Consider the following 24,072-nt stretch of genomic DNA (forward strand, 5'->3'; position numbering starts at 1 on the left):
CATTACACCGTCTGTGCTAGGTACATTTGTGCTACTTATTATTACGGTAATGTCTAAATCCCCTTCACCGAGAGGACCCTGACGTCATCAGCCAGTGTCCAGCGTCATTCCCTGCCATCCAAGTGGGCATAGAGGGGGAATATAACCATGTGGCGAGCGTAGCGAGCCACCGTGCCCGAAGCGTGGCGAGCGCAGCGAGCCCGCGAGGGGACAACAAACCTATTTAAGTGGGGACAAAGAACTTTGTAGCTGGCTGTCATGGGCAGGAACTGCACTTCCGCCCTCACTCACGTCACTTCCAGGTCCCTAGCACGAAGGGGAAATACAGCCAACCTTATTATTAATGTTTATTTAGAGAATAGGTATTTGATTGTACTAGTCTGTCCCTCATTACTGATAGGAATCCATCTATCATAATTTGTTTCTATTAACCTGAATAGACTCCCAGTACTACATGATACCCACGTGACTTGCATGGCTGAGATTAAAAATCCCATTACATAATAGAAAGGAAGACTCTAGACTGGGTTTACATAGATACACACCAAGTTCTTTATTAGTGTATACATGGTACACAGTAATCATTATCTTCAGGCAAATTACGAGTGAAACTCGATACTTGATTGCTCTAGTCTTGGAGCAATCAGTAAATCAGGGCTCCATTAAGCCCCTAATGCATATGTCATGCACTCCTAGTGTAAAATATCCCCGTCGATCCACAATGGGAGGGGCGGGATTTACTGAGGTGGCAGGATAGGATTGGCCAAAACGAACAGACTGTCTCCCGATTGGCTGGACACCCGGGCTGAGGGTACATAAGGCAGGTCTGTGTATACCCTCTGCTTGCCTTGATAAAGCTATTAGTGGAATGCTGCGTCGGTCATGAGGCGTGCCCTGCCAGTTCCTACAATGTCTAATATGATACAAATGTCTAATTTAGATTATGCCAGATTATGCCAATCCCGAGAGGGCTTTGATTTATGGTGACAGCGTGAGTCTGTGATAGACTCCTGTGTGGCACAATAGTGTTTAGATGCCTGTAAAGTTAAGCTGAATATAAGAATATTATCCTGTCTCATACACAGACAGTGGAACAATAGACACTACTTAATTAAACTGCATGTGTTTCCCCTAACTATTACAAGTGATGAAAACGATTTGGACACTGTTGCCAACTCTGAAATGAGAAACAAGCAACTCTTGAGTGAAGAACAAGCCCAACCCAATCCCATAAAGCCCAAAACATGCCCAACGTAATATGGTGGTACGGGGGTGGGGGTAATTTAATGAAAACCACAAACATTATTGTTTATTGTTCATTTTATTAAAATACATATAAATATTTGCAAAACACAGCTTTTCCCTGCTCTACGAATAAACTCCACTGTGCGACGTAAAGCGCAGAGCACTCGGGCCTGATTCGGCATAGGACGGAATTGCAAAGCCATCCACAAGCAGCTTTGTAATTCAGTCCTTGCTAAAATGCAAATGCAGCAGAAGGTGTCTGAAATCTCCTTGCTGCATCTGCGATCCCAGGCTGTGACCGAGGTTGCAGTCTGGGATCACCATTGCAAACATTGATCGCGATGGTTGCACCTTTGGTCAGGCTGCGGTAGCTGAAGCTGGCCGTGTTCTGTCATCCTGCAAGGCCAGGAAGTCTGCGTCCATGGATGCAGATCCTAGCCTTGCCATTCCAGAAAATGGCTACATACCCTCGTTTCCGGGAATGCAGAAAACAGGGGCAACATGCCCCCATTTCCAGGAACGTAGGCCGTCTCCACCCCGCAAACTCCTCTGCCTGTAAATCAGGCAAATGCATACAGATGCCTGTGCGATATAGCAGGACCTGTTCTGCACATGCACAGAATGGTTCCGCGCAGATTCCCAAGCAACTAGTGTGCACTGTTGAATCAGGCCCTCTGTGCGTGGTAAAGTACAGGACAAAGAGCAATTTAAACAAACACGTCAAAACAAAATAACTGACATATGGGAAAATGTAACTTCTATTGATCGTTTAAACGAGTCATTCTAGTTAACAAAATCTATAGAACTACATATACAGAGAGATATACATACATACAGACAGACAGCTAAACATAAATGGATTAGTGAAGGAGCTATATAACATTTGCTCACCTTAGTGGTGGGACCTGGCTATCAAGCCCAAAAACAAGCTACCTAAAAAAAAATAACCACAAACAAAAAATGGCAGCTGCTCAATCAATCAGGTAGTACTTTTTTCAGGTGCATGAAAGGGAGGGGTCATACCAAGTAGAAAAGAGAGGGGGGTTTAACGCCCTATTGTTCCTCAGCACACTGAATTATACTAGCAACAATATATGAACACTATATGGTAATAGAATTTCAGAGATATTAGTTGCATGCATTTGCAAATACATGGGATGCTGCTAGGCCTCGTCAAGGCTTCTCTGTCACTAGCAGTCCCTACACTAAACGGTTCACGTACAGACGCAGAGCACCCCAAAACTACGTACAGCCCAGGACCCCCCCGGGGCATCACACGAAAAATGGAAAAAGAGTGACAGTGCAGTGTAAAGTATAGTAGTGTGCAAGTGATTACTAAGTGTTAAGGGGTTAAAATATATGTGAAAAATTACATGAATAATAAACAAACATAAAAAGGTGATGTGAAAAGTAACTATGTGTATTAAGTGGTGATGCCCTCAGGAGGCCCAGCCAGAGCAGCCTCGGCGGCCCTACGCCCAAACGCTCACCCAAATGAGCCAGCATTAGCAGGGCATGCTGGTTCTAGTAGTGCTAGTTGGAGTTCCCAGGGGTGACTCCCAGGTAAGCTGGCTCTCAATTCGGATGCACTTATGTATGTGCCTTTATCATGAGGCCTTACATTTGCCAAAAATATATATGTGCCTTTATTATGAGGCTTTAATTGGCATACATTACATTTGGGGTGAGCGTTTGGGAGTAGGGCCGCCGAGGCTGCTCTGGCTGGGCCTCCTGAGGGCATCACCACTTAATACACATAGTTACTTTTCACATCACCTTTTTATGTTTGTTTATTATTCATGTAATTTTTCACATATATTTTAACCCCTTAACACTTAGTAATTACTTGCACACTACTATACTTTACACTGCACTGTCACTCTTTTTCCATTTTTCGTGTGATGCCCCGGGGGGGTCCTGGGCTGTACGTAGTTTTGGAGTGCTCTGCGCCTGTACGTGAACCGTTTAGTGTAGGGACTGCTAGTGACAGAGAAGCCTTGACGAGGCCTAGCAGCATCCCATGTATTTGCAAATGCATGCAACTAATATCTCTGAAATTCTATTACCATATAGTGTTCATATATTGTTGCTAGTATAATTCAGTGTGCTGAGGAACAATAGGGCGTTAAACCCCCCTCTCTTTTCTACTAAAAAAAAATAAGCCCAAAAACAAGCAACCATCCCAAAAAACAGCAGTATTTTCCTTCCTCCTAGCAACACCCAACCGGGCACCAGAACCAGCACACCACCAAACACTCTTGTGGACAATGAAAGACCACAACACTGGCAGGAAGGCAGAGCTTCTGCTATCAAATGGATCTAATGACAATAGTGCGCCAATCCAATGTAGTTCGCTGACCTAAATCCTTCCCCATAAGGGTAGAGAGGGAAAGAGTTGTCTGCAATGGATGCACAGAATTAAATTAGAACTTTTATTATTCTTTAAAATAAGTACAGTATATCATGATATAGTCCATGAAATATTAAAATAAAGAAATTAAAGTGTTATATAGTTAAGAAAAAGTGTAAATTAAAATAGATTCTCGGTAACAATACAGATGTGTTTTTAATATTTTCTGACCTATATGGTAGTATCCTGGATATCTATATATTATTTATTTATCCTATTGCAATTAAATTATGTAAACCAAATGCCACTCTGTCAGTATTATTTCAAACATTAATTATAGCACTGCGTTAAATGGAGTACATATATGTCCACATATCACAGCATAAGTAGATATGTTCATTCACACACAGATGCAGCACCTTATAATACGGAAAGAAAAAACAAACCAAGCAGTTTACCACAGATACACCATACAGACATGCAGGGCCGGATTAAGGTCTGTGGGGGCCCCTATTAAATGTGACAAACTGGGGTTATGCGCAATGGGGACCTTATGCAGAGCCCCCAGTAGTGTCAGTGCCCACAGTGGTAGTGCAGCCAGTAGTAGTGCCCCCTATGCAATACTCCCATTAGTAGTGCACCCTGTAGTAATGCCCCCAGTAGTAATACTCCTGTAGTTGTGCCCCAAATAGTAATGCCCCCCAGTAGTAATGGGGCGTGTGCCCAATAGTAATGCCCTAGTAGTAATGCCCCCTGTATAAATCCCCCAGTAGTAATACCCATGTAGTTGTGCGCCCAATAGTAATGCCCCCAGTAATCATTCCCCCTTTAGTAGAGCCCTCTGTGGAAATGCCCCCAGTAGTAATGCCCCTCTATTAGTGCCCCCAATACTAATGCTCCCTCTCTAGTAGAGCCCCCAATAGTAATGCCTCCTGATTAATGCCCCCAGTAGTAATGCCTCCCCCCTCCCCGAGTAATGCCCCAGGTGTAATGCTCAACCCCCGAGTAAATGTCCCCTGTAGTAATGCCCTCAGTAGGCCGATTGCACTAAAAAAATAAAAATAAAGCTCATACTTACCTTAAGCTAAGCCCCGCGTCCTCTGCAGTCTGCTCGGCTGCTCCTCTGCACTATGGCAGAGACGTCATGACGTCTCTGCCATAGTTCACTGCGTGAGCCGGAAGCTGGAGCTCACATGAGCTCAAGCCTCCGACTCCGGCTGCCGCTGCGGGGAGGGAGCCGGGCGCCCGCTGGTTACAGCGGGCGCCTGGTAAATGGAACCTCCCTGCGGCGCCGGGGTTAGGTTGGCCGGAGGAGGCGGAACTGATTCCGTCTCCTCCAGTCCACTTTAACCTTGATGGGTGTGGGGGCCCTTAACGTGTGGGGGCCCAGGGACGATCGCCCCTCTCGCCCCCCTGTTAATCCGGCCCTGCAGACATGGCAAACAACGTAACAAAGAGAGGGGGAGGGGAACAACGTAGCTAACCAGACCTAAAAACCCTCGGAGTAAATGCCATCACGCCATATCATATAGTTTAGAAGCCAATTGGGCCCCCGGGGGAAAATAAAAAATTTCTCATAGACTCCCGCAGTACGTCGGCGAGTGGTTTGGCCTTCCGGTGAGCTATGTTGGAGCAAAATAGCTAAATCCGGACGACTATCACGTTGGAACGCAGCAGGACACCACCGACCAAGGGATTAGATATCCCCATTTGATAAGCTAGCAGAAGCCGCAGATTAAGCAGCTCCTATTCTAAATGAGCGAGTACCGAACTTGCCCGGCTCGAGCTCTGAGAAAGCCAAACAACGCTGCAAAAAACATGACAAAACTGGTATTTCGTAACCGGGGATACATCCTTGTGCATCAACCATGCCCCAGCCCATCGTCATGCATCTGCTCAAAAGCGCACGCCAGCACCACCGGACATACTGCAGGAATGGGATATGGTCGAAGTGAAGCCAGCGACTTCTACGAGCCTGGTCCGCACTGGAGCACTATATAAGGCCTAGCATTGCTTCCAGGCATATAAATTACATCCCCAATAGTGAGTGGTGGGTCAGCCCTTTTAAAGGAGGCAACTAATTTGCAGACCCAAAAACCGCTGCATAAAGCGTCATGGCAAAAACCTAATCGAAACAGCAAGCATTCAAAGCTGATAAAAAGAAACTGAAGGGACCGTAGCCAGCAAGTAAAGCAAGCAATATGGACATATCAATGGAACTGCAGTCAATCGCTTTTAAGGGTCGACCTGGACCAACCCCTTCAGGCCCGTCATACAATGCAGACAAAATAGACACGCCTACTAAAACATGCTGTAACACAGCGAGCGAGCGCTCTGGCTAATACAGATCCCAAATAAAAGACATCATGACTCCCTGCAAGCTCCTACGTGCCTGAGCCACCGAAACCAGAAAAACGCTCCCATTCCAGCCAACCCACCTGCTAACAGCGCAAAGCCTTGGGGGCAATGGCCCAAAAAGCTAAATCCTAAATGCCGGCCTGGTAAACTGCCAAAATAAGGAGGACACTGGTCACCGGCCAAAAACGGCCTGAGGGGCTAATTTCTCGAACGGCACAACTGAACTGTGTAACAGGCACAAGCCTGGCAAAATGGACATTAAGCAGCAGGCAACACAGAACAATTAATCCTAGCAAACGAACAACCGAAAAAGAGGACGAACTCTGCGGTAAAGCGCATGCAATGCGCCCAGGGTGTCGCAACAAAATCATACTCGCATTACCCAAGCGGTCCCCCAGAGTTCTAAAGCAACCACAATGGGGGACAGCTCAAGCAAACAGCATGTTCTTAGTGAACCCCAAGGTGAAGCGCACCACGAACCGTTGAGGTAAGCTCAAAAAGCCAGTCTCGACAGCAGCATCAGTAAAAATGGAGCTGAGTGTTACTGCAGGAGTACTCAGCCACCTCCCTATGAGGATATAGCTGTAACCAGCGCCAGGGCCGTAGCTAGGGTAGTGCGACCGGTGCCATCGCACAGGGCACCACAGGTCAGGGGGCACTGTTTGGGCCTGTCAAATTTCTATTTATTATCATTCTTGCTTGTAGCTTCCTCTTATTTCATCCCCAGCATCTCCTGGCCTCTCCTATCTCTTCCCTGGCCCTTCCACATGAAGCCATGGCCCTTTTTTGGGTGCATTATGTTCCTTTGAAAAATGAATTGGTGCCAATGCTCTTTCTGGCACAGGGCACCAAAAAGTCTAGTTACGGCTCTGACTAGCGCCACATATGAACGAGGCATATAGGGGCAGCCGTCCTAAGGAGATCCGCCATCGACAGCTGGGGGCGGTACCAGATTTGGCACGGAAGCATTTTTAGGGTGACGCCCCAAAGTTCTTGAGGGTGGGTTAAAGGGTAGCATGCCGCAAATATAGTGAAAATACACGAGTGTAGGTGGTTCCAGTGGAGCATGAAATGGACAGAGGGCGCCATACAGAGTTCCGGAATTCAATGGGCACTACATAGTATGACGGCCGCCTGTTAGTTTTATCTCGGTTAGTTTGCACTATAATTTAAAGTTACAGCTATTTATTGTTATTTATTTATTATGAGACATGGTTGACAGAACATGAATAGTAGTACTCACATTAATATAGGTGCAATGTATATTTGTGAAGTAGGAGCATAGCTGAGAAGGGAGCTTCCCATAGGTGTTCTCACTCCAGTAACAGCTGCTCGGGACAGTAATTGCAGTAATAAGCTGTGCACCCTGTGGAATTTCACTGTAGCACATGTATTCTGTCAATGTAAGTTAAATGCTCAGAATAAACAATACCATCTCCTCTATCGACTGATATCAATGATTCAACAGAGATCTCGGTTAGATACTAGGTACTATACTTAAATAAGGCATTGTCAAAGCAGCCTAACCCTTTAATGTCAGATAGCGCATCACTAAAGCGTTCTATTCCCCCAATGTGACCTCAATGCACAGCATAAAACTGCCACTGTTTTGCTGCTCTTCTCTTTGCTCTAGTATTCCCCCGCAGGTTGGCCATACCCAACTAGCCTAGTTTAGTACAGGGAGTGGGGTGGGGGGGCCTGCCTGCATCTCCCGCTTGGGCAATCCTAACAGCCCTTGTTCGTAAAGGGACAGGGCTCAGTGGCAAATGCAGAAATTCTACAAAGGGGATTCCAAATGCTTGAATTCAACATTTACTACCAGTAAGAGGGCATAATCAGCACTTAAACCAGCTATAATATACATCATACGAATGTACTGAATGAAATAATTCTGGTATATACAGGACCAGCAAACACAGTAAGCCATTATATGCAGAAGTAGAGCCATCCAGTCTGAGCTGAATCTTTTATTTCACATGGGGGCTCCATTACAGATCATTTGAGCAAGTGAGGGAATCTGGGGGAGGGCAGAAAAAGAAACCGTGCACTGCCCTGGACATAGATGTATACATTGGACGCCTTGTGTACTGAATAGTGTACTATTCAGTATTAATAATTGATCCTATAGATGCACCCCAAACAATGCATGTTTTCCAGATCTCCTAGTCGGTGCACAACAATATTCATTACTGGCTTCCCAATTTTTTACTACTGTCTGACACATTTTAAAGATCAACAGGGACTGTAGTGCTAGTTATCTCATTTGTGACACCGAGGGGATCCTAAAAAACATGCAACTTTAGTATTATAGGCTATTTCTATTGTGGTCATCGTGGTGTGGGCTTGGGGGGGGCAACCATAAACCCTTCCTGCCTATGGGGCTGGCCACTGCAGTCACAAAGATGACATTGACCAGGGGCATTAAGGACTGAGAGGGAGCGCCCTACGCACTGGCACACCTTGCACAAAGCTGCAGCAGCAGCCCGAGGGAATAGAACTATCATAGGGGTAACCACCCCCGCAGCCCCTATAACATAGGGCACTGTGGAGTCAGGGACCAGGATCAGGGGACCCTGAAAAACCCGTAGGGTGCATTAGCAGCCCCTCAAACACAAAATGGCGGCCGTGACTGGCGGCGTAGCCCCGCCCACTGAGCGGGTCCGGATCGTGGGCGTGACCTGCCTGCGACTGGACCCTTACATCTGCAGCATAGAGGCAGCAGCAGGCGCTGCTTGCCTCAACATAAACAGATCGGTATGGCCATCAGACCCGCCGCAGTCCGCATGTGCGGTCGCGGCCTGAGGCCTAAAAGGAGCCTGGCGAAGTAGGGGGTGCAGTGCGGGACGGTGGCTACTGCTGGCCTCCCCCGACATGGCAGCATTCAAAGCAGAGCTGTTAGCCAAAGCCTCAGTCACGGCTCTGCCTTACAGCGCATGCGCAGCGACCGCCTCCGACATGCTGATAGTCGAGGTGCGGCGGCTGCGGCAGGGAACAGCACTGGGGGCCTGCTGCCACAGGGATCAGGCTCCCAGGGTGCATATAGCTTGCCAACCAGGCGGGGGAGGCACATGAATAGGAAGGGACATGCTCAGCAGCAAGATTATAAAACAAAGGAGGGGAGGGAGAGCAGGTTAAAGTGAGAAAAGGAAGAGAAAAGAAAAAATGGAGTAGATGAAGGAAAGAGAAAGGGGGGGAGAGCAGAGGAGCAGTAAGAATGAAAGATAGAGTAAGGACGCTGCTAATATGAGAATTACAGCTGCATGTACTTCTCTGTCCTGAAAAACTAGAACAAGAGGCAGATTTATATACATCACTCCATTAGATACTCTTAGACCACTCCCCATGAGACATTCATTGGCTGCATAAGACCAGCTACACTTAAAGGGGCAATATCCAACACGTTATTAAACTGGCAACACTCAAAACACTTGTGGTTTATTGTCCCTCATGCTTGAATGTCAATCTTCGGGCTTACGAATATCAGCTTGAAATAAACCCTCATCTGGATTCTTCATACGGTACGTGCCTTACTAGTTGAGTTGACAATACAGATAAACACAGAGGAATTATCTCAGGGACCTTACACTTACAGCCTGGTTATTGAGTCAGAATAGTGAAAAGATGGTTGATAAATACTGCTATATACACCAGTAAGCCAGTGGCAGCTTCTGCAGATACAGAGACAATAACAAGCTTGCCTACAGTGTAAGAAGAAATCATCAGTGTGTGCAGCTACACACTATAGCATAGATTCTTCTAGCAAACTACAAACTCACTCCAGTATTATTCAGATCCATTCTACCTGTGTGATATCATGGCTGAAGGGAACACTGCACAGCCTGTTCAAGATGAACAATATCTACAATCAGAACAAGGAGAAGTACTGGATCCCAACCTGCAGTCTAAACGCCTTGCTAAGCCTACGTGGAAGGTTAAAGAGAATCTTGAAGGTAGGAAGCATGAAATTTCTTCCGATGTCCTAAACTTATGGCAAAAGTTGCTAAATCATATGTCCACCCTCCCTCAACCTGTTTCTGACATGTCACCACTAGAGGGAGCCCTAGGACAGCCTTGTTCAGTATATGAGCTTTATAGACTGAAAAGCCAGGAATAAGTAAGCATTCTAAGGAAACTCAATACTCAGGATTCTTTAGAAGAATTGCAAAGCTTTAATGATCTTAATTTGGATCGAGACAGTTTATTACGTGAAGTTAAATCCAGGATAGCGGCAAGAATCGCACAATTACTGCAAACATCATCACATATTTCTGTGTCCACCAGGCGTTCAAAACGATCATCTAAGACACGATGTTCAAAATATTCCGAGCAACTTATAAAGGCGCGTGCAGAGATGCAGAGACTACCAAATTGCAAGCCGACTTTGCACAAAAAAAGGCAGAAATAAAAGCCAGAGCAGCGCAAAAAGGCAGAAATGGAAGCCAGTACAGCGCACGAAAAGGCAGAAATGGAAGCCAGTGCAGCACGTGAAAAGCCAGAAATAGAAACTTTAGAGAATAATGTGAGCACGTCACAGCAATGGTACAGTTAAAGGTTTAGGAACAAGCTTCCAGTGGAAGTGAAAGGGACAGCATCAGTTTAAGTGAAGTCGATGCAGAGGATTCTCTACACTCAGATCCCTATGCAATATGCCATATCCAAGGTCAGTACAATGCACAACCACTTCGACATCCTGACCCATTTTCACACATCACAGTGCACCAAGGCCCAACACCTCAACAATCCCAATATACAAACACCTGGTTGCAAACCAATATGCCAGTAAAGCACCAGGTCCCTGGCAACCACACAGTCCCACATGCAGCGAGACCTATGGTCTTTAAACCAGCTCTTAGGCTGAATGTCTATGCAGCCCTGTACCTCCCTATGTCTCTTACCCAGAACACCACAAATAAAATGAACAGCACTACTTAGCCAGCAATTCCTTGCCCAAAGTCAGAGAAAACAGACTTGTCAGGCTTTGCAAGATACATGGTTTGCCGTGAACTTACTAAGACCGTCCTTACTAGGTTCGACCATATGACCGCTGGAATAAAAAACGACTCTAATTTGGTTGGGTTTCCGTGGGTGATACACTCCATCGATTCTCTGTAGCTAGGGTCTGATGTCATCAGCCCTCATTTCTTCCTGTCTGTAGCTCAGTGTATGGTTGCTGCTATTTCCTATGTGGCTAAAGGACCTCTGTGACGTATCCACCACGTGACCGCTGCAGGAGGCTGGACCGCTCCTGTGTTACCATCCACGAGGGCATAGGGGGGGAATAAATATTTGTGGCGAGCGCAGCGAGCCATCGTGCCTGGAGCGTAGCGAGCCCACGAGGGGACACTTTTGGTCCCCCATTAGCATCCCCACCCCTCCCCCTTTCAGGGTGTGACGTCATAGGGCCATCAGCGCTGTATAGTCTAGACCTAACCCTCAGTGTATGTCTGCTATTTTAGCTTGCAGTTGCACCTGTTGAGCTCTGCTAAACTATCATCTTTTCACCTACTATGTTATGCATAATTACAAGAATATCAGATTGAAATAAACCCTCATCTGGATTCTTCATACGGTACGTGCCTTACTAGTTGAGTTGACACTGTCTGACAAAGGGCCTGATTCAGAGCCGCTCGTAAGCGGCCGTTCGTTCATTCCGAGCAATGTTTGCCCAACTGCGCATGCGTACGGATCGTAATATGCATGCGCGAACCAGTCAGTGCGGCCGAAAATCGTTTGTTCGCTAGATAGCGACTGCCTGCTATTTTGAGTGACAGGAGGAGGCGTATGTGGGTGGTAACAGGGGAAGATGCTTGAAAATGGGGAGTGGAGATCCGAACGCAGGCGTGCTTAAAGGTCAAAACGGGCGTTTTATGGGTGTGCATAATTAATACAGCAGCGTCATTGACCACGTCACTGGGTTATTTTATAGTCAGAACTGCTCGCATGATTGCGGTAGGAAAAACCAACCACAAGAATAGCGAGCAGTTCATACGCTGGTCGATGTACTCGATTAATCTAATAAATAGCGGACATGACGTAGGATGCGAGCGGCCAGGGGGCGTAGTTTCCAAAAAAACGACTGCAAGTTTTGTTCGCTCGTTCAGACCTAGAGGCGTGAACAGACCGCAAAGAGCGAACGGTTCATTTGAATAGCCACCCCCTTTTTCAGAACGAACGACCGCAAATAGCGTCCGGCTCTAAATCAGGCCCTAAGTCTCTTAGTGTAAGTACTGGTTCAATACAGATAAACACAGAGGAATTATCTCAGGGACCTTTCACTTACAGCCTGGTTATTGAGTCAGAATACCTACACCACACAGGGCAGCCCCTGTAAAAAAATATATTTTTTATGAAGGGCAGCATACCCCTACACCACACAGGGCAGCCCCTGTAAAAATATATTTTTTTTTATGAAGGGCAGCGTACCCCTACACCACACAGGGCAGCCCCTGTAAAAATTATTTGTATGAAGGGCAACGTACCCCTACACCACACAGGGCAGCACCTGTACAAATTATTTGGATGAAGGGCAGCATACCCCTACACCACACAGGGCAGCCCCTGTAAAAATTATTTGGACTGAGTATAGTATATACAGTACAGGACAGCACCACTGGACTGGACTGATACAGCAGAGCAGGTCACCCCCTGACTGATACAGCAGCACAGCACCGCTGGACTGGACTAATACAGCAGAGCAGGTCACCCCCTGACTGATACAGCAGCACAGCACCACTGGACTGGACTGATACAGCAGAGCAGGTACCCCTAGACTGATACAGCAGCACAGCACCACTGGACTGGACTGATACAGCAGAGCAGGTCACCTCCTGACTGATACAGCAGCACAGCACCGCTGGACTGGACTAATACAGCAGAGCAGGTCACCCCCTGACTGATACAGCAGCACAGCACCACTGGACTGGACTGATACAGCAGAGCAGGTACCCCTAGACTGATACAGCAGCACAGCACCACTGGACTGGACTGATACAGCAGAGCAGGTCACCTCCTGACTGATACAGCAGCACAGCACCACTGGACTGGACTGATACAGCAGAGCAGGTATCCCAAGACTGATACAGCAGCCACTTTCCCACAGACACTAGACACGTCCTCTCACTACCTCCTCAAGGACTGGAGTGAAGATGGCGGGGCGGGAGGCGCGAAATGTGCAAAGTCCGGGTCTCGCGAGAATCCGACACCAGGATTATGATGTTTTGCCTCGTTCCAGGAACCAAGTCTGGCGGGAAAACCCGAGCCAGACTCGGTTCCCGGCTCGGATCGGGGGGGTTTGAATTTCGAAAATCCAAACCCAAACCCGCTCATCCCTAGTAATATAATAATAATAATGTGACATTCGTAAATGGCTGCTACTGTACATTAAGCAACACATAATAACTAGGGGTGTGCACCGGCCACTTTTCGTGTTTTGGTTTTGGATCTGGATCTTTCTTCGTGTTTTGGATCTGGATTGGTTTTGCCAAAACCACCCTTCCGTGTTTTGGGTTCTGGGTTTTGTGTTTTGGATCTGTATTTTTTTGAAAAAAAGCATAAAAACAGCTAAAATCACAGAATTTGTAGGTTTTTCTGCTCCTATGCTATTATTAACCTCAATAACCTTAATTTCCACTCATTTCCAGTCTATTCTGAACACCTCACACCTCACAATAGTGTTTTTATGTCCAAAAGGTTGCACCGAGGTAGCTGGATGACTATGCTAAGCGACACGAGTGGGCGGCACAAACACGTGACCCATCTAGGCGTGATACTGCAATGGCAGACAGGATGGCAGTTTGAAAAACTAGGCCCCAAACTGTACATAATGCAAAGAAAAAAAAGAGGTGCAAGATGGAATTGTCCTTGGGCCCTCCCACCCACCCTTATGTTGTATAAACAGGATATGCACACTTTAACAAACCAATCATTTCAGCGCCAGGGTCTGCCACACAACTGTGGCTGAAATGATTGGTTCGTTTGGGCCCCCACAAAACAAGCTGGCAATTAATGTGTCCCTGCACAAACTGGCTCTACGGAGGCAAGATGTCATCCTCATCCTCCTCATCCACCGATTCCTCACCCTCTTCAGTGTGTACATCCTCATCCTCACAAAGTATTAACTCGTCCCCACTTGAATCCACCATCACAGGTCCCTCTGTACGTTCTGGAGGCTGGTCTCCCTGGAAGAGCTGATAATTCATTTTGATGAACATCATCTTCTCCACATTCTGTGGAAGCAACCTCCTACGCCTTTCGCTGACAAGGTTCCCGGCTGCACTAAACACTCTTTCGGAGTACACACTGGAGGGGGGGCAACTCAGGTAAAATAGAGCCAGTTTGTACAGGGGCCTCCAAATTGCCTCATTTTCCTGCCAGTACAGGTATGGACTGTCTGACATGCCTACTTGGATGCTGTCACCGATGTAATCCTCCACCATTCTGTCAATGGTGACAGTATCATATGCAGTGACAGTAGACATGTCAGAAATTGTTGCCAGGTCCTTCAGTCCGGACCAGATGTCCAAACTTGGTCCTGCCTGCCCTGCATCACCGCCAGCGGTTTGCTTAGGATACCTAAGTTTTTTCCTGGCAGCCCCAGTTGCGGGAGAAAATGAAGAAGGAGCTGTTGACGTGTCACGTTCCGCTTCAGCTGACAGTGTGTTCACCAGCAGGTCTTTGCACCTCTGCAGGCTTGTGTCGGCCGGAAAGAGAGACACCACATAGGCTTTAAACCTAGGATCGAGCTCGGTGGCCAAAATGTAGTGGTCTGATTTCAACAGATTGACCACCCTGGAATCCTGGCAAAGCGAATGAAGGGCTTCATCCACAAGTCCCACATGCCGAGCGGAATCGCTCCGTCTTAGCTCCTCCTTCACTTTCTCCAGCTGCTTCTGCAAAAGCCTGATGAGGGGAATGACCTGACTCAAGCTGGCAGTGTCTGAACTGACTTCACGTGTGGCAAGTTCGAAGGGCTGGAGAACCTTGCACAACACGGAAATCATTCTCCACTGCGCTTGAGTCAGGTGCATACCCCCTCCTTTGCCTATGTCATAGGTGGATGTATAGGCTTGAATGGCCTTTTGCTGCTCCTCCATCCTCTGAAGCATATAGAGGGTTGAGTTCCACCGCGTCACAACCTCTTGCTTCAGGTGATGGCGGGGCAGGTTCAAGAGTGTTTGCTGGCGCTCCAGTCTTCGGCACGCAGTCGCTGAATGGCGAAAGTGGCCTGAAATTTTTCGGGCCACCCAAAGCGTCTCCTGCACGCCCCTGTCGCTTTTCAGAAAATTCTGCACCACCAATTTTATTGTGTGAGCAAAACATGGGACGTGCTGGAATTTGCCCAGATGTAATGCCCGCACAATATTGGTGGCGTTGTCAGATATCACAAATCCCCAGGAGAGTCTAAGTGGGGTAAGCCACTGGGCGATGATTTCCCTCAGTTTCTCTAAGAGGTTGTCGGCGGTGTGCCTCTTACTGAAACCGGTGATACACAGCGTAGCCTGCCTTGGAATGAGCTGGCGTTTCTGAGATGCTGCGACTGGTGACGCTGCTGCTGTTGCTGCGTAAGGTGATACATCTACCCAGTGGGCTGTCACAGTCATATAGTCCTTAGTCTGCCCTGTTCCACTTGTCCACATGTCCGTGGTTAAGTGGACATTGGGTACAACGGCATTTTTCAGGACACTGAGGACACTTTTTCTGACGTTTCTGTACAGTCTCGGTATCGCCTGCCTAGTGAAGTGGAATCTAGACGGGATTTGGAACCGGGGACACACTACCTCCAGCAATTGTCTAAATCCCACTGCACTAATGGCGGATACCGGACGCACGTCTAACACCAACATAGCAGTCAAGGCCTCAGTTATACGTTTTGCTTCAGGATGACTGCTGTCGTACTTCATCCTCCTCGCTAAGGACTGTTGGAGGGTCAATTGTTTAGTAAAAGTAGTGGTGTTCCTACTTCCTCTCTGGGATGATGAACGACTCCCAGCAGCAGCAACAGCAGGAGGCGTAGCAATGCAGGATCCTCCGGAGGAATCCCGGATAGGAGAGTCAGTCATGCCAGTGACATGGCCTGCAGGACTACTTCCAATCCTGACTAAGGAGGAAATTGACGAGGAGGGAGTTGACGGTGTGGTTTGCAGGTGCTTGGATACAACAGGACAACGGGATTTAGGTGTCCCTGGACTGCTTACGGTCTTAGCCAAAGTTTTTGAACTTGACAGTAACTTAATATGAACACGCTGCAGGTGCCGTATAAGGGAGGATGTTCCTAGGTGGTTAACGTCCCTACCCCTACTTATTCCACCTTTACATAAGGTACATATGGCAAGACAGTTGTTGTCCGGATTTGGATAGAAATATTGCCAGACCAAAGAGGTGGAATGTTTGGTCTTCTGCCCAGGCATGACCGTGATGGGCTTTTTCATCCCACGGACAACAACTGTCTCCCCCGGAGCCTGATTTAAACAAACCACATCACCATCAGAATCCTCCTCGCCAACTTCCTCCTCAGCGCCAGCTACACCAGTATCCTCATCCTGTTGTACTTCAACAGTGACATCTTCAATTTGCATATCAGCAAGTGGACTGTGGGTGCTCCTTTCAGCACTTGCAGGGGGCGTGCAAATGGTGGAAAGAGCCACCTCTTCCCGTCCAGTGCTGGGAAGGTCAGGCATCGCAACCACCACCACACTTGGACTCTCCTTGGGGATTTGTGATATCTTCTTAGAACGCACAGTTCTTTGCTGTGCTTTTGCCAGCTTAACTCTTTTGATTTTTTTAGTGGGAGGAGGGCTTCTATAGTCATGTGAAGCTGAACCACTAGTCATGAACATACTAGGGATCGACCTTAGCCGTTCCTTGCCACTCCGTGTCGTAAATGGCATATTGGCAAGTTTACGTTTCTCTTCAGATGATTTAAATGTTTTTTTCAAGGTCATTTTCCTGAACTTTGTCATTTGGGATTGTATGTGCCCTCTATTATGACATTGGGCATCGGCCTTGGCAGACGACGTTGATGGCATGTTATCGTCTATGTCTTGACTAGTGGCAGCAGCTTCAGCACTAGGAGGAAGTGTTTCTTGATCTTTCTCTATTTTATTTTTATCGGAGAAAGTTTGGTCCTCCATTTATGTTATATCGATTTGATATATACGTGCGGCTAAACACAGAAAATATTTTTTTATTTTTGCTGGAGAGTAGTGCACTTTGTGTGGTTACACCAGCCTGTAAGAAATGAGCCAGCCGGCTCTTTACTTATGGGACACAGGCGCACGCTTGGCGCTGCTCCTTTGTTGATGCACGTGCGGCTACTGCGCACACAATTCACAAACACAGAAAATAATTTTTTTTTTGGTTTGGACTGGAGTGTACTTTGGGGGTTACAGCACCCTTTAACGGTCAAGCCAGCCGGCCCTTTACTTATGACACAGGCGCACGCTTGCCACTACTTTGTTGATGCACGTGCGGCTACTGCGCACACAATTCACAAACACATAAAATATATATTTTTTTGGTTTGGACTGGAGTGTACTTTGGGGGTTACAGCACCCTTTAACGGTCCAGCCAGCCGGCCCTTTACTTATGACACAGGTGCACGCTTGGCACTACTTTGTTGATGCACGTGCGGCTACTGCGCACACAATTCACAAACACAGAAAATATATATTTTTTTGGTTTGGAGTGGAGTGTACTTTGGGGGTTACAGCACCCTTTAACGGTCCAGCCAGCCGGCCCTTTACTTATGACACAGGCGCACGCTTGGCACTACTTTGTTGATGCACGTGCGGCTACTGCGCACACAATTCACAAACACAGAAAATACATATTTTTTTGGTTTGGACTGGAGTGTACTTTGGGGGTTACAGCACCCTTTAACGGTCCAGCCAGCCGGCCCTTTACTTATGACACAGGCGCACGCTTGGCACTACTTTGTTGATGCACGTGCGGCTGCTGCGCACACAATTCACAAACACAGAAAATAATTTTTTTTTTGGTTTGGAGTCGGACTGGAGTGTACTTTGGGGGTTACAGCACCCTTTAACGGTCAAGCCAGCCGGCCCTTTACTTATGACACAGGCGCACGCTTGGCACTACTTTGTTGATGCACGTGCGGCTACTGCGCACACAATTCACAAACACAGAAAATAAATTTTTTTTTGGTTTGGACTGGAGTGTACTTTGGGGGTTACAGCACCCTTTAATGGTCAAGCCAGCCGGCCCTTTACTTATGACACAAGCGCACGCTTGGCACTACTTTGTTGATGCACGTGCGGCTACTGCGCTCACAATTCACAAACACACAAAAAATATTATTTTTTTGGTTTGAACTGGAGTGTACTTTGGGGGTTACAGCACCCTTTAACGGTCAAGCCAGCCGGCCCTTTACTTATGACACAGGCGCACGCTTGGCACTACTTTATTGATGCACGTGCGGCTACTGCGCACACAATTCACAAACACAGAAAATATATATTTTTTTGGTTTGGACTGGAGTGTACTTTGGGGGTTACAGCACCCTTTAACGGTCAAGCCAGCCGGCCCTTTACTTATGACACAGGCGCACGCTTGGCACTACTTTGTTGATGCACGTGCGGCTACTGCGCACACAATTCACAAACACAGAAAATACATATTTTTTTGGTTTGGACTGGAGTGTACTTTGGGGGTTACAGCACCCTTTAACGGTCCAGCCAGCCGGCCCTTTACTTATGACACAGGCGCACGCTTGGCACTACTTTGTTGATGCACGTGCGGCTACTGCGCACACAATTCACAGACACAGAAAATAATTTTTTTTTTGGTTTGGAGTCGGACTGGAGTGTACAATGGGGGTTACAGCACCCTTTAACGGTCAAGCCAGCCGGCCCTTTACTTATGACACAGGCGCACGCTTGGCACTACTTTGTTGATGCACGTGCGGCTACTGCGCACACAATTCACAAACACAGAAAATAATTTTTTTTTTGGTTTGGACTGGAGTGTACTTTGGGGGTTACAGCACCCTTTAACGGTCAAGCCAGCCGGCCCTTTACTTATGACACAGGCGCACGCTTGGCACTACTTTGTTGATGCACGTGCGGCTACTGCGCACACAATTCACAAACACAGAAAATAATTTTTTTTTTGGTTTGGACTGGAGTGTACTTTGGGGGTTACAGCACCCTTTAACGGTCAAGCCAGCCGGCCCTTTACTTATGACACAGGCGCACGCTTGGCATTACTTTGTTGATGCACGTGCGGCTACTGCGCACACAATTCACAAACACAGAAAATAATTTTTTTTTTGGTTTGGACTGGAGTGTACTTTGGGGGTTACAGCACCCTTTAACGGTCAAGCCAGCCGGCCCTTTACTTATGACACAGGCGCACGCTTGGCACTACTTTGTTGATGCACGTGCGGCTACTGCGCACACAATTCACAAACACAGAAAATAATTTTTTTTTTGGTTTGGACTGGAGTGTACTTTGGGGGTTACAGCACCCTTTAACGGTCAAGCCAGCCGGCCCTTTACTTATGACACAGGCGCACGCTTGGCACTACTTTGTTGATGCACGTGCGGCTACTGTGCACACAATTCACAAACACACAAAAAATATTATTTTTTTTAGCACTTGGGGGGAGCACCCCTGATGGACAGAGCACCCCCTGGACAACACTACAGCACCCCTTTAGGACTGGGACACTGCACAGGACATTGGAGTGGACACAGCCCCTATGGAGAACTGTCTGCACAACACAGTCCAGCCAGCCCCTATGGACTTTGAAGTAGTGGACACAGCCCCTATTAACAACAGCAGCACAGCACAACACAGCCAGCCCCTATGGACTTTGAAGTAGTGGACAACAGCAGCACAGCGCAGCACAACACTACTCTGCACTACACTACACTACACAGCCCAGCCAGCCCTAACTCCCACGCTCCCTCTTCACTGTCCACAGCCGAGTGAGAAAATGGCGCCGACGCGGGTACCTTATATAGGTTCCAAAACCCGCGAGACTCGGAAGGCGGGATGATGACGTTTTGCCTCGATTTCAGATCCGAGTCAGGCGGGAAAAGTCGAGCCTGACTCGGATCTGCCTCAGATCAGGGGGGTTCGGATTTCAGAAATCCGAACCCGCTCACCCCTAATAATAACCATTAGTAATATATGATTTAGGAATCAATCATAATTCCATTTCCAACAGAAAAATTGCATCTAATAATACTTGAACTGTTTTATTATGGGCATATTTAAAGATGCAAATGCAGGCATTTAAGAACTGAATTCCCAAATGCTTGGTTTTAAAGTGAGTATAGCCAGCCCATGGTGGGAGCACAATTAGTACTGAACAAGCTATAGTCTGCCTCATACAAAGTATAGTGTACACGATGTAAGATTTCAGACCAGAGGCATCTTAAGAGAGGAGGGGGCACGTGTGCCCCCTCCTCTCTCACCGGTGGCCGGCAGCCGATTGACGCTGCTAGCCAGCCACCGGAGCCCTAGTAGACTCTAAGTCTATTACGCATGCGCAGAACACCGGAAAAATGGCCACGGCAGGAATTTTCTGGTGTTCTGTGTATGCGCAGTAGACTCTGGGCACTAGAGTGTGCCCGGAGTCTACTGCGCATGCGCAGTACACCGGAAAAATGGCCGCAGCGGCCATTTTCCGGTGTTCTGAGCAGCGCTGACACCCGACGCAGGACCACGGACAGGTAATAATATGGGTGCAATGTGTGCAGTGCGCGGGGCCCCCCTGGATCCAGGGGCCTGTGTGCCCCACACACACTGCACGCATTATAGATATGCCACTGTTTCAGACATATAAAGTGTCAGTGATCACAGTGAACCATCAGATGCGGCAGTAAGGCCAGCCTGTCTAAGCTGAATATATATTTTTCCCAGATGTGGGCACCATTCCACCAACCAAATGCCCTGCTTTGCAAAGAATGGGAGCAAGTTCGGAGGTCTTGAGGAGCGACAGAAGAACCTAGCATTGACCCAGGACATATACTGTATGCACACATTGGTCTCTTTATACACTGGATAGTGTATGTAATAAGCTGCGTACACATGTAACGATGTTAGTAACCAACGATTTTCGTTCAGATTTCCCCTTGAAAAAGTGAGCGAAAATCGTTTACAAAAATCGTTGGTTACTAAATTAATGAACGATTTTCATGGACGATGAACGATTTCTTTAATCATGCATACAGTGAATGGACATCGTTCATCGCTCATTCTGTACAACATGGACAGTCAGAATGGACGATAAACTACAAACGGGAGCGCGCATGAACGATTTTCGTTCATCGTTCACCTTAAAAAATGACCGATTTTATAAACGATTTAACGATAACGACGTTGTTAAATCGTTCAAAAAATCGTTATGTGTTTACGCACCTTTACAGTATTATGTTGTAGCTGGGATATCCGGCGTTGTCCGGGTTGAAGACTGGACCCTGAAGTACACCTGCAGCCTTTATTTGTTTACATTGTCCTCGCCTATAACCCCATTCCATTCATCCTGAAAAGAACCCACAGTTTGCTAACATGCATGCAACCAGTGGTGTAACTACCATGGGTGTTCCCAGTCACGCAGACAAAGTGGGCCAGTCCAGTCAGTGCCGTCGACGGGGGGCCCAGGGTGTCAGCTATGTTAATTTTGTGCTGGCCCGCCAGCTGTTTACAGCTGGCTCACTAGCAGGCAGCTAGGGAGCTATAACATCTATCTTAACACAACTCATGTGCTCCTATAGGGGGTGACACAACAAGCAATCTTATTGCTATAAACTTATTGTGCAATATATGAGGAATATATCAATTAACCCTATATTGACACGACACCTGTTTAGACCTTATACACAATTTGTGAAACAATTTTGTAGCCCTACAGGGGTTGCTATAACAACTATTTTGATTAATTATAGCTCATATACTCCTATAGGGGGCACCATAATAAGCAATTTTTATTGCTAAGAATTTACTGTATAACACATCATCCATACAGCTGTATCCAATTATACAATTAATGAGTGAATTTCATACTCTGTGTATCCTCTAGATCAGTGATTCCCAACCTCGGCCCTCAAGGCACACTAACAGTCCTGGTTTTGGTTATATCCAGGCTTGAGCACAGATGGTTAAATCAAAATAACTGAGGTACTAATTAAGTCACCTGTGCTCCAGTATGGCTATCCTCAAAACCTGGACTGTTAGTGTGCCTTGAGGACCGTGGTTGGGAACCCCTGCTCTAGATACTTTGGACCGTATTCAATTTGAGGCGAAAAGTCCAGATTTTTCGCCTGCTGGACTTTTCGCCTGTTTTCCAGGTGGAAAAGTATCACGTGCGTGCCCGCTATTCCCTGTATTCAATTCCAAAGTAGGCGAAATCGGGAACCGGCGAAACTTGGATCGACGAAAAAATACGGGAATTTTCGGGAAATAATTGTAGGACCCCACCTAAAGATGTCCAGACCTCGGGGATCACTATGGGTACCCCCGTTTTTGCCTGCAGAAGAAAGTCGGCTTTTTAAATAGATGCGGCAGGTGGTTATTTTTCCCGACATTGAAGAAGTGATGCAGAAGAGCACTTAACTTTTTTTTTTCGTTTTTAAAAGTGGACCCATCAAATTTGGGGTACATGATAATGGGATAAGCATATTTTTAAGACCCTAAAGGTAATTTTTAAAATTCTTCAAAAATACACCTGCCGCTACTCTGCGCAATGAAAAAAACACCTGCCACATACTTGGGGACCCCACTAGAATTAATTTCGTTAGTTTGGCATTTTTTTTTTTTTTACTTTAAAATAATTTTTTTAGGTTGTCCCGATTTATTAATTTTTTTTTTTCTTTTGGCACATTTCATTTTAAGGGGGCATTCCCAAGGGTGCAGGCTATTTTTTTTAAGCCTGCACCCCTAAACCCCAAATCTGCACTTTTTTTCACTTCTTTATGTAATTGAAAAATTATCCCTGTTTCTTTAAATGACCTTTCACCCCATTTACAAAAAAAAATGGGAATTTTTGGCAAATATGCCTGGGACCCCCCTAAAGATGTCCAGACATGGGGGATCACTATGGGTACCCCCATTTTTGCCTGCTGAAGGAAGTCGGAGTTTGTAATAGCCGCACAAGGTGCAATTTTGCGGCTATGAAGAAGTGGTAAAGAATAGCACTTAGGAATAGTTATTTTCCCCCCCAAAATATAATCTATCAAATTTGGGGTACATGAAAATGGGGGTAAGCATTTTTTTAAGCCCCTAAAGTTATTTTTACAAATCTGCAAAATTGCACCTGCCGCTTGTCCCTGCAATGAAGAAAACACCTGCCGCATACATGGGGACCCGACCTGAATTAATTTGGATAGTTTGGCACTTTGTTCCCCTTTTTTTTTTTTTTTTTTTTTTTTTTTTACCCCAAAAATTAAACATAATTTTTTGGGGGTGTCCCGAATATTTTGAAACTTTTTTTGATGCAGTTTACCTTTAGGGGACTGTCTGAAGGCTGCACGGGGGTTCCCGCAATTTTGCACTTTTTTTCGTCTGCTATTCATAGGCGAAACTTTTTCGCCTATTACATTGCATTGACTTTCCGCCTAGGCGAAAAGTCTTCCAAATTGAATACGGAGGGAACTCAAAACAGGCGAAAATGACGTCATCGGCGAAAAGTATTGCAAAAACTGACTTTTCGCCTCAAATTGAATACGGCCCTTTGAATCTAGATAGGATTAACCTGAGCACTCAGTGATAATAATATGAATCAATGTAATGTTAATGCAACAGCTGTTTGTATTTAATATACCATCTATTAACTAACAATACAGTCCTACAGGGGGCGCCATAACAATTATTTTTAACAAAGCTTATATATCCCTACAGGGGGCACTGAAATAACAATATTTGTTGATATTCAATTTTCAGCAAATAAGATACTCAATACCAAATGATATACCCGTACAGGGGGCGCTGTAGCATCAATACTGGGTGATGATTTATATCTTATATAACCATATGGCTGATCATACTCTAACCCAATAGGGGGCGCAGTGCTTTGTAATAGAAAATGGATGCATGTTCCCATGTGACACATTTCTACAATTAGAGACGTCTTACCCCTATAGAGGGTGCTGTGATTA

The 24,072-nt window shown here is 46.5% G+C and overlaps 1 protein-coding gene across 1 annotated transcript in view; it reads right to left on the minus strand.

Moving 5' to 3' along the window:
* LOC148522898 (growth/differentiation factor 2-like) overlaps positions 1–24,072 on the minus strand; it is an 80,685-nt gene that overhangs the window by 3,878 nt on the left and 52,735 nt on the right. The window lies entirely within an intron of this gene.

Source organism: Taudactylus pleione, unplaced genomic scaffold, assembly GCF_031769625.1.
Source record: "Taudactylus pleione unplaced genomic scaffold, aTauple2 ptg000136l, whole genome shotgun sequence".
In the NCBI taxonomy this organism is placed as follows: Eukaryota; Metazoa; Chordata; class Amphibia; order Anura; family Myobatrachidae; genus Taudactylus; species Taudactylus pleione.